This window comes from Marmota flaviventris, chromosome 1 (assembly GCF_047511675.1).
Source record: "Marmota flaviventris isolate mMarFla1 chromosome 1, mMarFla1.hap1, whole genome shotgun sequence".
Lineage (NCBI taxonomy): Eukaryota > Metazoa > Chordata > Mammalia > Rodentia > Sciuridae > Marmota > Marmota flaviventris.
Genome location: NC_092498.1, coordinates 50,745,960 through 50,756,676, shown reverse-complemented (window position 1 = coordinate 50,756,676; position 10,717 = coordinate 50,745,960).

The following is a 10,717-nucleotide window of genomic DNA, read 5'->3' as shown; positions in this document are numbered from 1 at the left end:
ACATTCAGCTGAATATAGTCTCTTAAGACAAAAAGTGTTCATGCTCGTACCATCTGAAATTGTGTTATGTATGTTTTAGGAAACAGTAGAAAGTTAAAGAACACATTTCTGAATAAAGCTGACATGGGTTAAAATCCTAGTCCTGCCATTTACTAACTCCTGTGATCTGAGTTTCCTTACTTGCAATGCATATGAAACAAGAGCTACCTTAAAGGATTATTCCAAGGATTTTATCCTCTTAATGACATAGAGCAACACTTAGCCCAGGAGTCTTACCAGTAGGTGGTAAACATTAAATAAATACTCATTATTGCTGTGATTATTATTGATAAAATTTACATTCTACATTTTTAAAAGGTAAAAGAAAAGGATTAATCAGTGTATCTTTTCTAATTTAAGATACAGCATCATTTCATCAACATTTCTTTTGTCCTTCATTTAGTACGAATTTAATAAAATGATATTTGGAAAACAGTAAGGTAATAGGATCTATTTTACATTTAAGCAGCATATGTATGAGAAGAACAGAAATGTAGAAACTGTTAAGCCATAGATCTAGGATTAAAATAAAAAGACACTCGGTACTAGGAAATTTATAACGCTTTCTTAATATTTATAAAGAGCATTGTTTTAATGAAAGGCATGCTGTTGCTTTTAAATAAAATCTTCTTTCGAGTCCTTATGCAACTACTCCCAAGTCTTTGCTCATAGACCACTTCTCAGTGAGGCCCACCCACACTAAGAATCCCATTAACAATTGTAACCTGCCCCATGTCTGCCCCAGGAATGCCTGACTCCCCTGTCCCACATCCATTTTCCTGTTTTCCTTAGCACTCACTGCCTTTTCACATTCTGTTTCATCTGGTTAGTTATTATAGTTTACCTGTCCACTAACACTTCCACAAACAGAGTTTTGTCTCTTTTCTTCACAGTGTCCCTACTGTGTACAACAGTGCCTACCCCATATTAGGATCCAGTAAATACAATGTTGGATAAAAGAATCCACAATGACATGGATTACAAAAGGCCTTCCCATAGAAGGCTCTCTCTCCATTGCCAAGTTTGGAGGATTAGCAAATTATTCTATCAAGAGAACTGGTAAGTGTCCCCAATTTTTTTTTCAATTTTCAGCTATTCCTTTATACCTTATAATCATGATAAACTTCCAAGTTTCACATCCAAGACTTTTTCAAGACCTTTTCCCAGGCATCTTAACTATACGTGTACCATATTTACTTGAAATATATTTAGAGAGAAAGACTGAACCCAAGGGCCTTGTGTATATGAAGCACTCAACTCTACAGTGAACTACATGCCCAACCTGAATTATATCTTAAAACATACATATGAAGATACAGTTTTTCAGTTAGATGGGGTTTTTTGGTTGTTGTTGGTGGTAGTTGATGTTTGCCCTCATGCTCCAGCATGTCAAGATCATACATCCAGTTTTAGGATGAATGAATTTAGAGCTTGTGAGGCCTCCCAGCTTTAGCCATACACAAATTGAACAATCAAGTGTATTGGATGTCTCCAATCAAATGATTTATTTTAACAAAAGATAGATAAGATAGGGTCAAGGGTAGAACCTTGCTTTATTTATTTGCCCAGCCTTGAAACTTGAATTCACTTGGTATTATCTGGTACATGTTTCATAATCAGGTTGTCAAGGATATCATAGGAGGCTTGTCAAATGCTTTGCTGCTCTCTAAATAGACTGTTTCTATCATTCCTGGATAAGCTAGTAATCTTACTTGAAAAAGAAAAATAAACAATAGGTTTATTTGGCTATTATCAAATCTATCTTATACTCTTATGATCAGTTTTTTTCCTAAAATACCAAACTTAGTTTAATACTTGTTTTATACTTTTATCCCCAGAATCAATTTCACCATTAATAAAATTCACATCCCCATTTTTTGGAACATGTGAAAAACATCCCCTCAATTCACTTTCTTCTTATAAAAGAGAAAAAACAGCAATGCACCAGAGAGCTCCTCCCCGACACCCTTCCTTGCTATTTCTAGAGATGAGACAGCAGCAACACAGTAAGAGAGATACAAAGCCAATTATCAGAGACAAGCTTCCTCTATTCTAGTAGTCTCCAAATGACCATTAGAACCAAGTGGAGAGTGCTTTTCTTTTTAATTTGTTTCTTTATTTTGATTCATATTCCTTGGACTCACCCCTCATGATACACAGATTTAGCAAGCAAAGAGAAGAATCTAGAAATCCCTAGGTAGTTATAATGCAAAGCTGGATTTGGAGACTACTGTTCTCATACCTATATTCCTTTTTATTCTTAGAAATGATGGAGAAAATCATTCAGATACAGAAATGCCTTTACTGCATTTTAGAGATTCCAGGAAACTTTATGTATTTTAATATTTTTTAAATTGGGACAGAGCTTACATTCGATAGTGTTTCATCCTTTGTTAAGGACATTCCTTTTTGTTGTTGTTCTTAGTGGTGCTTAAAATGATGGTGCATCTTACAATTGACGGCACGTTCACTTCAATGAAATGTGCATGGTTGTAAATTAATTTCACTGTGTTTTATAATTACAAATTTATCTAACTCTTTAAGCTGATAGCAAATACATACATGCTTTCAGTCGCAAGGCAAAAATCAGCTAAGATATTTCCTTAGGACTTATAAAAAAATCAGCAATCATCTTTATATTGCAACAAAAGTCAATTATGTCTAGGAATTTTTTGGTAACAAAAAAGGGAGTGGAGGGGAATGAAGTGAGAGGAGTCCATAATAATCACAAGCTATTCTAAGTTTTCAGATTAATATGGTCATAGAGGTTTTTTAGTAAATCAAAGAGGGTAGAAGTTTATTGTAGGTAACCTTTTATTTTCCTGCTTTCAGGGAAGTTTGCTTGATTAGAAAATAAAGCTGAAAATGAATTTAATAATCAGAAGGTCATCTGTGACCCAGGTGTGATCCAAGACTAAGTTGCACAATGAACCAAGTTTGATACATTCACATCAGGTAAAAACTGAACTGCTGATCTGATCCAATGAATAAGAGTGGCAGAACTATTCAGTGGCAAAGCATGAGGATGAATCCAGGAGCCCAGCTCCAAGTTCAGGGTCCTTTCAACTCTCATCATACATCTAAGCAGAGTGCAGGACTTCCATGGATCTTGAAAGGCAACACTTTTTTAAAAAAAAGTTTACATTATTTCAATGATCTAAGAAACTTAAATATCTTCCTGTTATATAATGGTAACTACATTTCAATGATAAATCTGTTTTCTTTTTCTTTTTTTAGAACTCCATACTTTTTCAGCAAAAATATACTTTACCTTGGGAAAGAAGTTTGACCTCAAGCATTTCCCTTTCATTTCCTGACAATTACTCAAAAAGAAATAAAAGCAAAACAAAAACCAATTTAAGTTGCTTTCTCAAGACCGTGGCACAAATCCAAAATGATGATCAAATCTTGCCGTGGTCTTGGTTTGAGGATCATTAAAATAGATCTTAGAAAATAAGTCTGCATTAGTAGAAAAAAACTTAGAGAAAACTTTGATGATAGATTCCAGATAGATATTTACACAAATAAAAATATATATAGGCAATGGAAAAGAACATTTTTCTCAGCTTTTACTCCATTTGGTGAGTGTTATTTAAAACACTCACTATGGGCTAGGGAAGAGGATGAGGCTGTGTTAACATGCACAAAGGCAGCATTTCCCAGCACCAAAAAATAAAATAATGAAAAACAGTGTTATTTAGGGAAACTTTTTTTTGAGGGTGCTGAGGATTGAACCCAGGGCTTTGTGCATGTGAGGCAAGCACTCTACCAACTGAGCTATGTCCCTAGCCTCACAACAGTGTTATTTAAAAGGTTAAGTTGATACTATAGAGCAATAGTCTGATTAATATGGTGCTAGTTAAATTGGACATCCATTTAAGATTCAAAAAAAATTAATTTTGACCCCCCCCCACTATCTTTCACCATACAAATTCTAAGTGAATTGTCGGTTTAAAACATGAGGAGTAAAGCAATGAAGATAATAGAGCTAACAACATTGTTGTCTAGATAATAGTCACACACAGATGATCAGGTCATGAGGGCAGAACCCTCATGTCTGGAATAAGTGCCCTCATAAAGGAAGTGTAATTGATCCGCCTTGCCCCTTCCACCACATGAGGACACAGCTAGAAACTACCTCATGAAAAAGGTTCCTTATCAGACATTGAATCTGCTAGAACCTTAACCTTGGACTTCCCAACCCCCAGAACTATGAGAACTAAATTTCTGTTGTTTAAAAGCTACCTACATTTGTGGTATTTTATTATAGCAGCCAAACCAGACTAAAACATTACCACTACATCCTATTTGAGTTTGACCAAGAAAAGGATGAAAGAAAACAAAAGGTTTCAAAATAAAAATGTACTAGCCAACAAAGGTCTTTGGTCCAGTGTTACTCTTCAGAGGGCCTTTAGGCTTATAAAGACTGCTGTGGGATCAATGTCCCAAAGAGATATCTGCATTCATTGCAGCTTTATTCAAAGAAAATGAGAAAGATAGATAGGGAAGCAATTTAAATATCCATTGACAAATAGATAAAATGGAAATCTCGCTGTTTCTAACAACACACATAAACTTTAAGGACATGGACCTGAATGATCAAAAGTTGCCATCAACTGTTTAGAGAGAAATCACTTGGGGTAGAAAGAGACCAGATAACCTATAAGGAACCTATTTTATGAAGGACATCTTGCTAAGTGAAATAAGCCAGGCACAGAAAGACAAATAGTGCATGATTTCACTTACAGAGATATTCAAAATGGTCAAACTCTTGGGAGCAGTGGGTACAATAGAGGTTACTAGGGGCTAGGATGAAGAGTGAAGGAAACAGGGTCATGTTGGTCAAAGGCACAAAGTTTCAGTCATGACGATAAAGAAGTTCTGACCTGGTGTGGTGGCCCAAGTTTGTAATCCCAGAGACTCAGGAGGCTGAGGCAGGATGATCAAAAGGTCAAAGCCAGTTTCAACAACTTAGTGTCTCAAAATGAAAAATAAATAGGACTAGGGATGTAGCTCAGTGGCTAAATGCTGCTGGGTTCAATCCTCTGTATCCCATGTCCCAGAGTGAATAACTTTTGGAAATCTAAGAACAGCAATGTGACCATAGTTGAGGCTGTACTGCATACTCAAATTTGCTAAGAAGACAGATCCTAAGTGTTCTTAACACACACACACAAAAAAAAAAAAAAAAGAAAAAGAAAAAGAAAAAGAAAAGGGTAACTAAGTATGTAAGGGGATGGATACATTGATTAGCTTGATTATGGTGATTATTTCACAATGTATGCATATATCAAACCTTAAGTTGTACATCTTAAAGACATACAAATTATATTTGACAGTTATACCTCAAGAAAGCTGGGAAGTGAGGAGAAGAGTAGACTTAGGAGACGGGAGGTAAGGCCAGATGCAGAGACCACTAGGAGATGCTGCAGTTGTCCAGGCAAGAGATGAGAGTGGCTCACACTGGATGAGTAGCAGCAGGGGCTGTGAGAAGTGGTCAAGGTCTGGAACAAGTTTTGAAAACTTCCAACAGGATTTCCTCGTGGATGCAAAAAATATAGAGAAGTATCAAGAGTGACTTTAAGGACATGGACCTGAATAATCAAAAGTTGCCATCAACTGTGTAGGGAGAACACACATGGAGTGGAAAGCGACCAGATAACCTACAAGGAAACTATTTGATAGACTGTGTTATTGCTGTCAGACAAAAAAAAAAAAAAAAATTCTAACTATCAAGTTAGAAGTTATCTCTGAGAGAGAAATAGAATTGCTACTGAGAATGAATTTTTAATAGAGTCATTTGCTTCGGGGTTAGAATGTGTCTGAGCAGCCTCCTAAACACGGATGACATCCCATCAAAATTTAGAAGATGAACTATCACTCTTTCTTGCTTATGGGAGCTGCAGCCGAAGGAGAATGAATGATCTTTCCTTCATCACAGTCAATGCTGACTTCCAGGTCTCCTATTGACCCTACACTACACACATCTTTAATCCTGAAATACTCAATTCTTGTCAAATGGGAATATGATTTGATAAAATTATGAGTAATGATAAAGTAAAAGTTATACATAAACTAAATTAGGAATTATCTGTTGTAATAATCCAAGATAATAAAATAACTGGTGATTTATTTCCATTATTATCACAAAGCACTTCCTCTATGCAAGGCATTGTACTCTGTTATTTTATGCTTCACCTTATGTAATCCTCATCATGATTTCCTGATTTTGTGGATAAAGGGGGTTGAGATGAGTTAATATGTAGCCAGGGGCCAAAGGTCAGAAGTGTGTTTCTAGACCTGAAACTTTCATGCCTGCTTCCCCAATTTGAGCAGGCAAGTTAGTCTACAAGAACAAGCTGAACAATTTAGAATTATTTATCTGTCTCTAACCCACCTTCTCATTTTGTTCCATTTTGATACTTATTTTCATTTGCTGGACTTACAATTTCCCACAAACACATCTCAAAATGGTAGCATTAATATGGAGTGAGGTTTTTTGACAGGTTTCATGTCTGAGGCTCCTCAAGGGCTACTTTATCATAGGAACAGCCTCTTTGTAATAATATATGGTATAAAAGAGAGATTTTCTGGAAGACCTTGAGGTCCTGTCCCAAAAAGTGGGTTGGTTCATCTTTTAAAGTGTTTTCTAATCTATTATCCATTATCTTAATTTGTCCTCACAATGATCACATGCATTCAATAAGAATTTGTTAACATCTTCATGTTAGAAAGGATATTGCCTAAGTGATTTGCCTAAGGTCAGAGAGTGCATTGATTGTATTTCTGAGACTAGAAATGTTTATTTTTATAAAGTGAGCTGTGTATTATTTTTGTTTTTAAAATAAAATTTGCTAAGTTTTACTTTGTATGCAATAAAATTCATCAATTTTTAATGTACATATCAATAAGTTTTTTTAAAGGAATGTGACTGTGTACCCAACACTACAATTAAGAATTGGAAAAGCTGTTTCTTATTTTCTGCAATCCATTTCCTCTCCTGACATCCAGCATGCAGGAACCAATCATCTGCTTTCTGTCACTAGAGAATTTCTGTTCTAGAATTTCATAGAAATGAAACCACACATTCTATAATTTTTTGTGTCTACCTCTCTTTTATTTGCATAATTCTGTTATTACCTATATCAGTAGTTTTTCCTCCTTATTGCTGAAAAATATTCCACTGTAGGGATTTACCACAACTTATTTATCCATACATCTGTTACTGGACATTTGGGTTTTTACATAAAGCTATGGTGAACTTTCACTACAAGTCATTGTGTGGACATGTGTTTTTAGTTTTTTTTCCTTGACTAAATCCTAGAAATTGAATGCTAGATGTTAGTTTTCTAAATTGATGGTAGCATTTTAAATTCCACCACCAGTGTGGGAGAGTCCAGTTCTATACCCTCACAGTACTTGGTATTGCACTCATTCTAGTGAATGTGCAATGCTATCTCACTGTATTTACAAAGCCTGGTGAGAATGGAAATTAGAAATAGGGCTTACTTTCCAGCATCATAGACAAGTTATTCAATATGCCTTGGTTTCCTCATCTTGAAATTGTGTCTAATAATGGTACCAACTTCATAGGATGATTGTGAGCACTAGGTGTGTTAAGTTTGTGAAATACTTTGAACAATGTCTAATGAATGTGGCTGTTATTTTTGTTATTATAAGTTTTTACCATTATTATTTTAGCTCAGAAATGAGTTGAAAACTTTTGCTATGAAATTACATTGCAAATAAGTTTTCTACAGCTGTGAGACCTGATGCTAATGCTCCATAGCATAGGAGAAACTATACTATGTATCCATCTTCACATACACCAAATACCAGATGTATTGGCAGGGAGTTTCCTCTGATTTCTATTTGGAGAAAGAGGAAATTCAATTCAAGAAGCCACAGACATTGGCAGAACTGGGGTTGGAGTTAAAGATAAAGGAAAGAAGAAGGAGAAAAGCGCTACAGGATAAGATGCTCCTGGTACAGGAGAGGAAGAAAGAGGAAGGAAGTAGAAGAGTTAGCCAGTGCAGGCCCATATCTGAAGCAAAGCCTGGGCAAGCTCAAGAGGCTTTGTGGACAGCTCTGAGAATAAGGGTTTGGATGAGAAGAAGACAGATGGAGAGGATTAGAACAACAAACTCTAGATCCAAATCAGGAAAAGACTGAGTTGGTGCTGGAAAATTAAACCAGATTCAAGAAAGGAGGAACCTAGCAATTTCCGTGGACTGAAGAGGAAATCTTTTCTAAAATATACCAGTTTCTTCAAACTGAGAATTATAAACTCTCTTATGCATCCAAAGAAAGCCAGCAAATATTTCCACAGACAAAATAGCAAAAGGTTCATGGTAGATAGAACAAACCCACACTTGTGACAGACTGTGGGTCCAAGCCTTTGGCAAACAATCTCCTCACCCACCCTCTCCATCCTAGTCACTAAGCATTACAGTCTGGGTGACATGGACAACATGCCCAACCCTGCACTTTGACCTCTAGACTAATAATATTTCTTCCACAACCCTTTCTAGTTCTGTTTCTGACTCATTTTTATTCCACCTCCAAACACCAAGACTCCCACCTTAACCCTCAGTACCTCTCTACCTACTCCTCATCCTGACACTTGGACCTTTGAAACCTGCTTTCCTTTCTGTCCTGCACTGTCTAATCCTCATCCTACCCCATTCTCTGATGTCTTCTCAGCCCCAGGAAAGGCACCACACATATATTTAGCCTCTTGTGTCCTGCATTGTAGTAGCATCCCTGTAAAGATGCCTAGTGCACCCCACGTCCACAGTGCTCGTCTCCTTGCTGGTTGAGTGACAGGATTTGGTCTGACATCAAGCTCAGTAGCTATTTCTGTCTTCTCTGGCACAGTGTTTCTGTGACCTTAAACAAGTCAAATAAATGTTTTCACCTATTGCCTGGAGGCAGATGAAAAATGCCCCACTTCACAGGAGATTTGAGAGGACTCATTAAAATCTCCAAGTGTTTTGAGAAACTTCCTGGTTCTCAGGAAGCATCAGTTCATGACAACAGGGCTGACAGTGTTTGCTGTCAGACTGGCAGGTCATAACAAGCTCTCTCCTCTCGGTTTTAAAACAGGTAGGACTGGACTGAAATGAAACCAGTGTGAACAGCCATCACTTCACATGCCACCCTGGTACAAGTCTCCATGGGTGCTGCCTACTTTTCTGTGTCCAAAGTGCTTCACATATAAATATAGCATTTTCCTTATTCTGATTTTCTCATTACAGGCTTTCACACAGGGGACCTAATGGTCAACACAAGTAAGAGTGTGTAGTAAGACTTGCTATGAAAGAGGTTTCAGAGAAAAGCTTCTCTTATGTTATCTGATGGGAGAAATCACTTTCTAAATATATATCTGCAAACAGACCTTTGAAGAGACAAAAACCCAGACCAAAACATGTTGTGTAATCAAAATGTGGAAGAGGGATGTGAAGCGAAGCAGATGATGCCACCAAGAGGGTCCACCAAGGTGACTTTGGGCATAACTGTCTTATGCAGGAAGAAACATTCTCCCCTCTGGGACAAGGGGGCATGAAACACCATTTTAGAATCAGAATCAGGACTCCAGACCATTACAGGTCTGCAGATGACCACATCCTTAGAGCATATCTCAAGAGTGGCAGGGCGGGCAGGAAGCTAAGGCTAGCAAGCCAGAGCCACATCTTCTGTTTCTGTTCCTTGTCACTCTTTACCATGTGACTGGACAGAATCAACCTCAAGGCATAATTCTATAACCTTGAGCAAGATGGAGAGGATAATTTTATACATGAAAAGGGGGAAGAAGGAAATTCAGAAATGTAAACAGCGGTCAAATTAAACTAGATCCAGCAAACATCGTTTCCAGCAGAGCGAGTTCCTCCCATTGATCGAAACTTGATAGAAGTCCTCAGACAGCATGAAAAGCAATGAAAAGGAACACAGTGAGCCTGTACAGACCGCAGAGAAATGAACACTTTGCCTCCTCTCCACGAGCACCTTCTAAAAAAAATCCATTTTAATATTGGGTGCTTCTTTTTCTTATGCTTTTCTTTCCTGTGCTTAGTTTCCTGAAAATACAGGCGAGACCCTGGGAGTCACAGCTATTCCTTAACCCAATTTCATGTCACTCATTTCTACATTTCAGAAGAAAGTATTTCACTTGAGCCTGACAATAGTGCACAAGTGCCTGAAATTCTGTCTCCCAGACAAGCCGGAGTCCTATGGCGCTGAAGCATGATAACCCTCACGTCCAGGTCTCTTCGCACAGGGGTCACTCGCACAGTGCCTGAGGTGTGAGCAACTAGAGGCGGACCTGAGAAGCAGGCTCCTGGAAAGAAGCCAAAGTGAGCAAACCACACCAGGGAAGCCTCAGGCTGAGCTAGGCAGACTGGGTGAATCCAGGCATGAATTTCACTGGACACGACTGAAGAGTGAGCAGCACCCCGCCACAGTAGGTTCCCGCTCAGGAGGTGTGAGCTGCCTGAGAAATATAAAGACTGAAATAATTAGTAAAAAATAGAGCCAGAGCCAGAAATTAGATATAAAAAGGGGAATGACTGATAGGTCTTCCAATCCTGATAGGGGCTGGAACTGAACAACTGAAAAAAGCCCGATTTTTTTATTTAAGGGGGAGTACCTCAGTTCATGGATGGCTTCTGGCAGGACATAA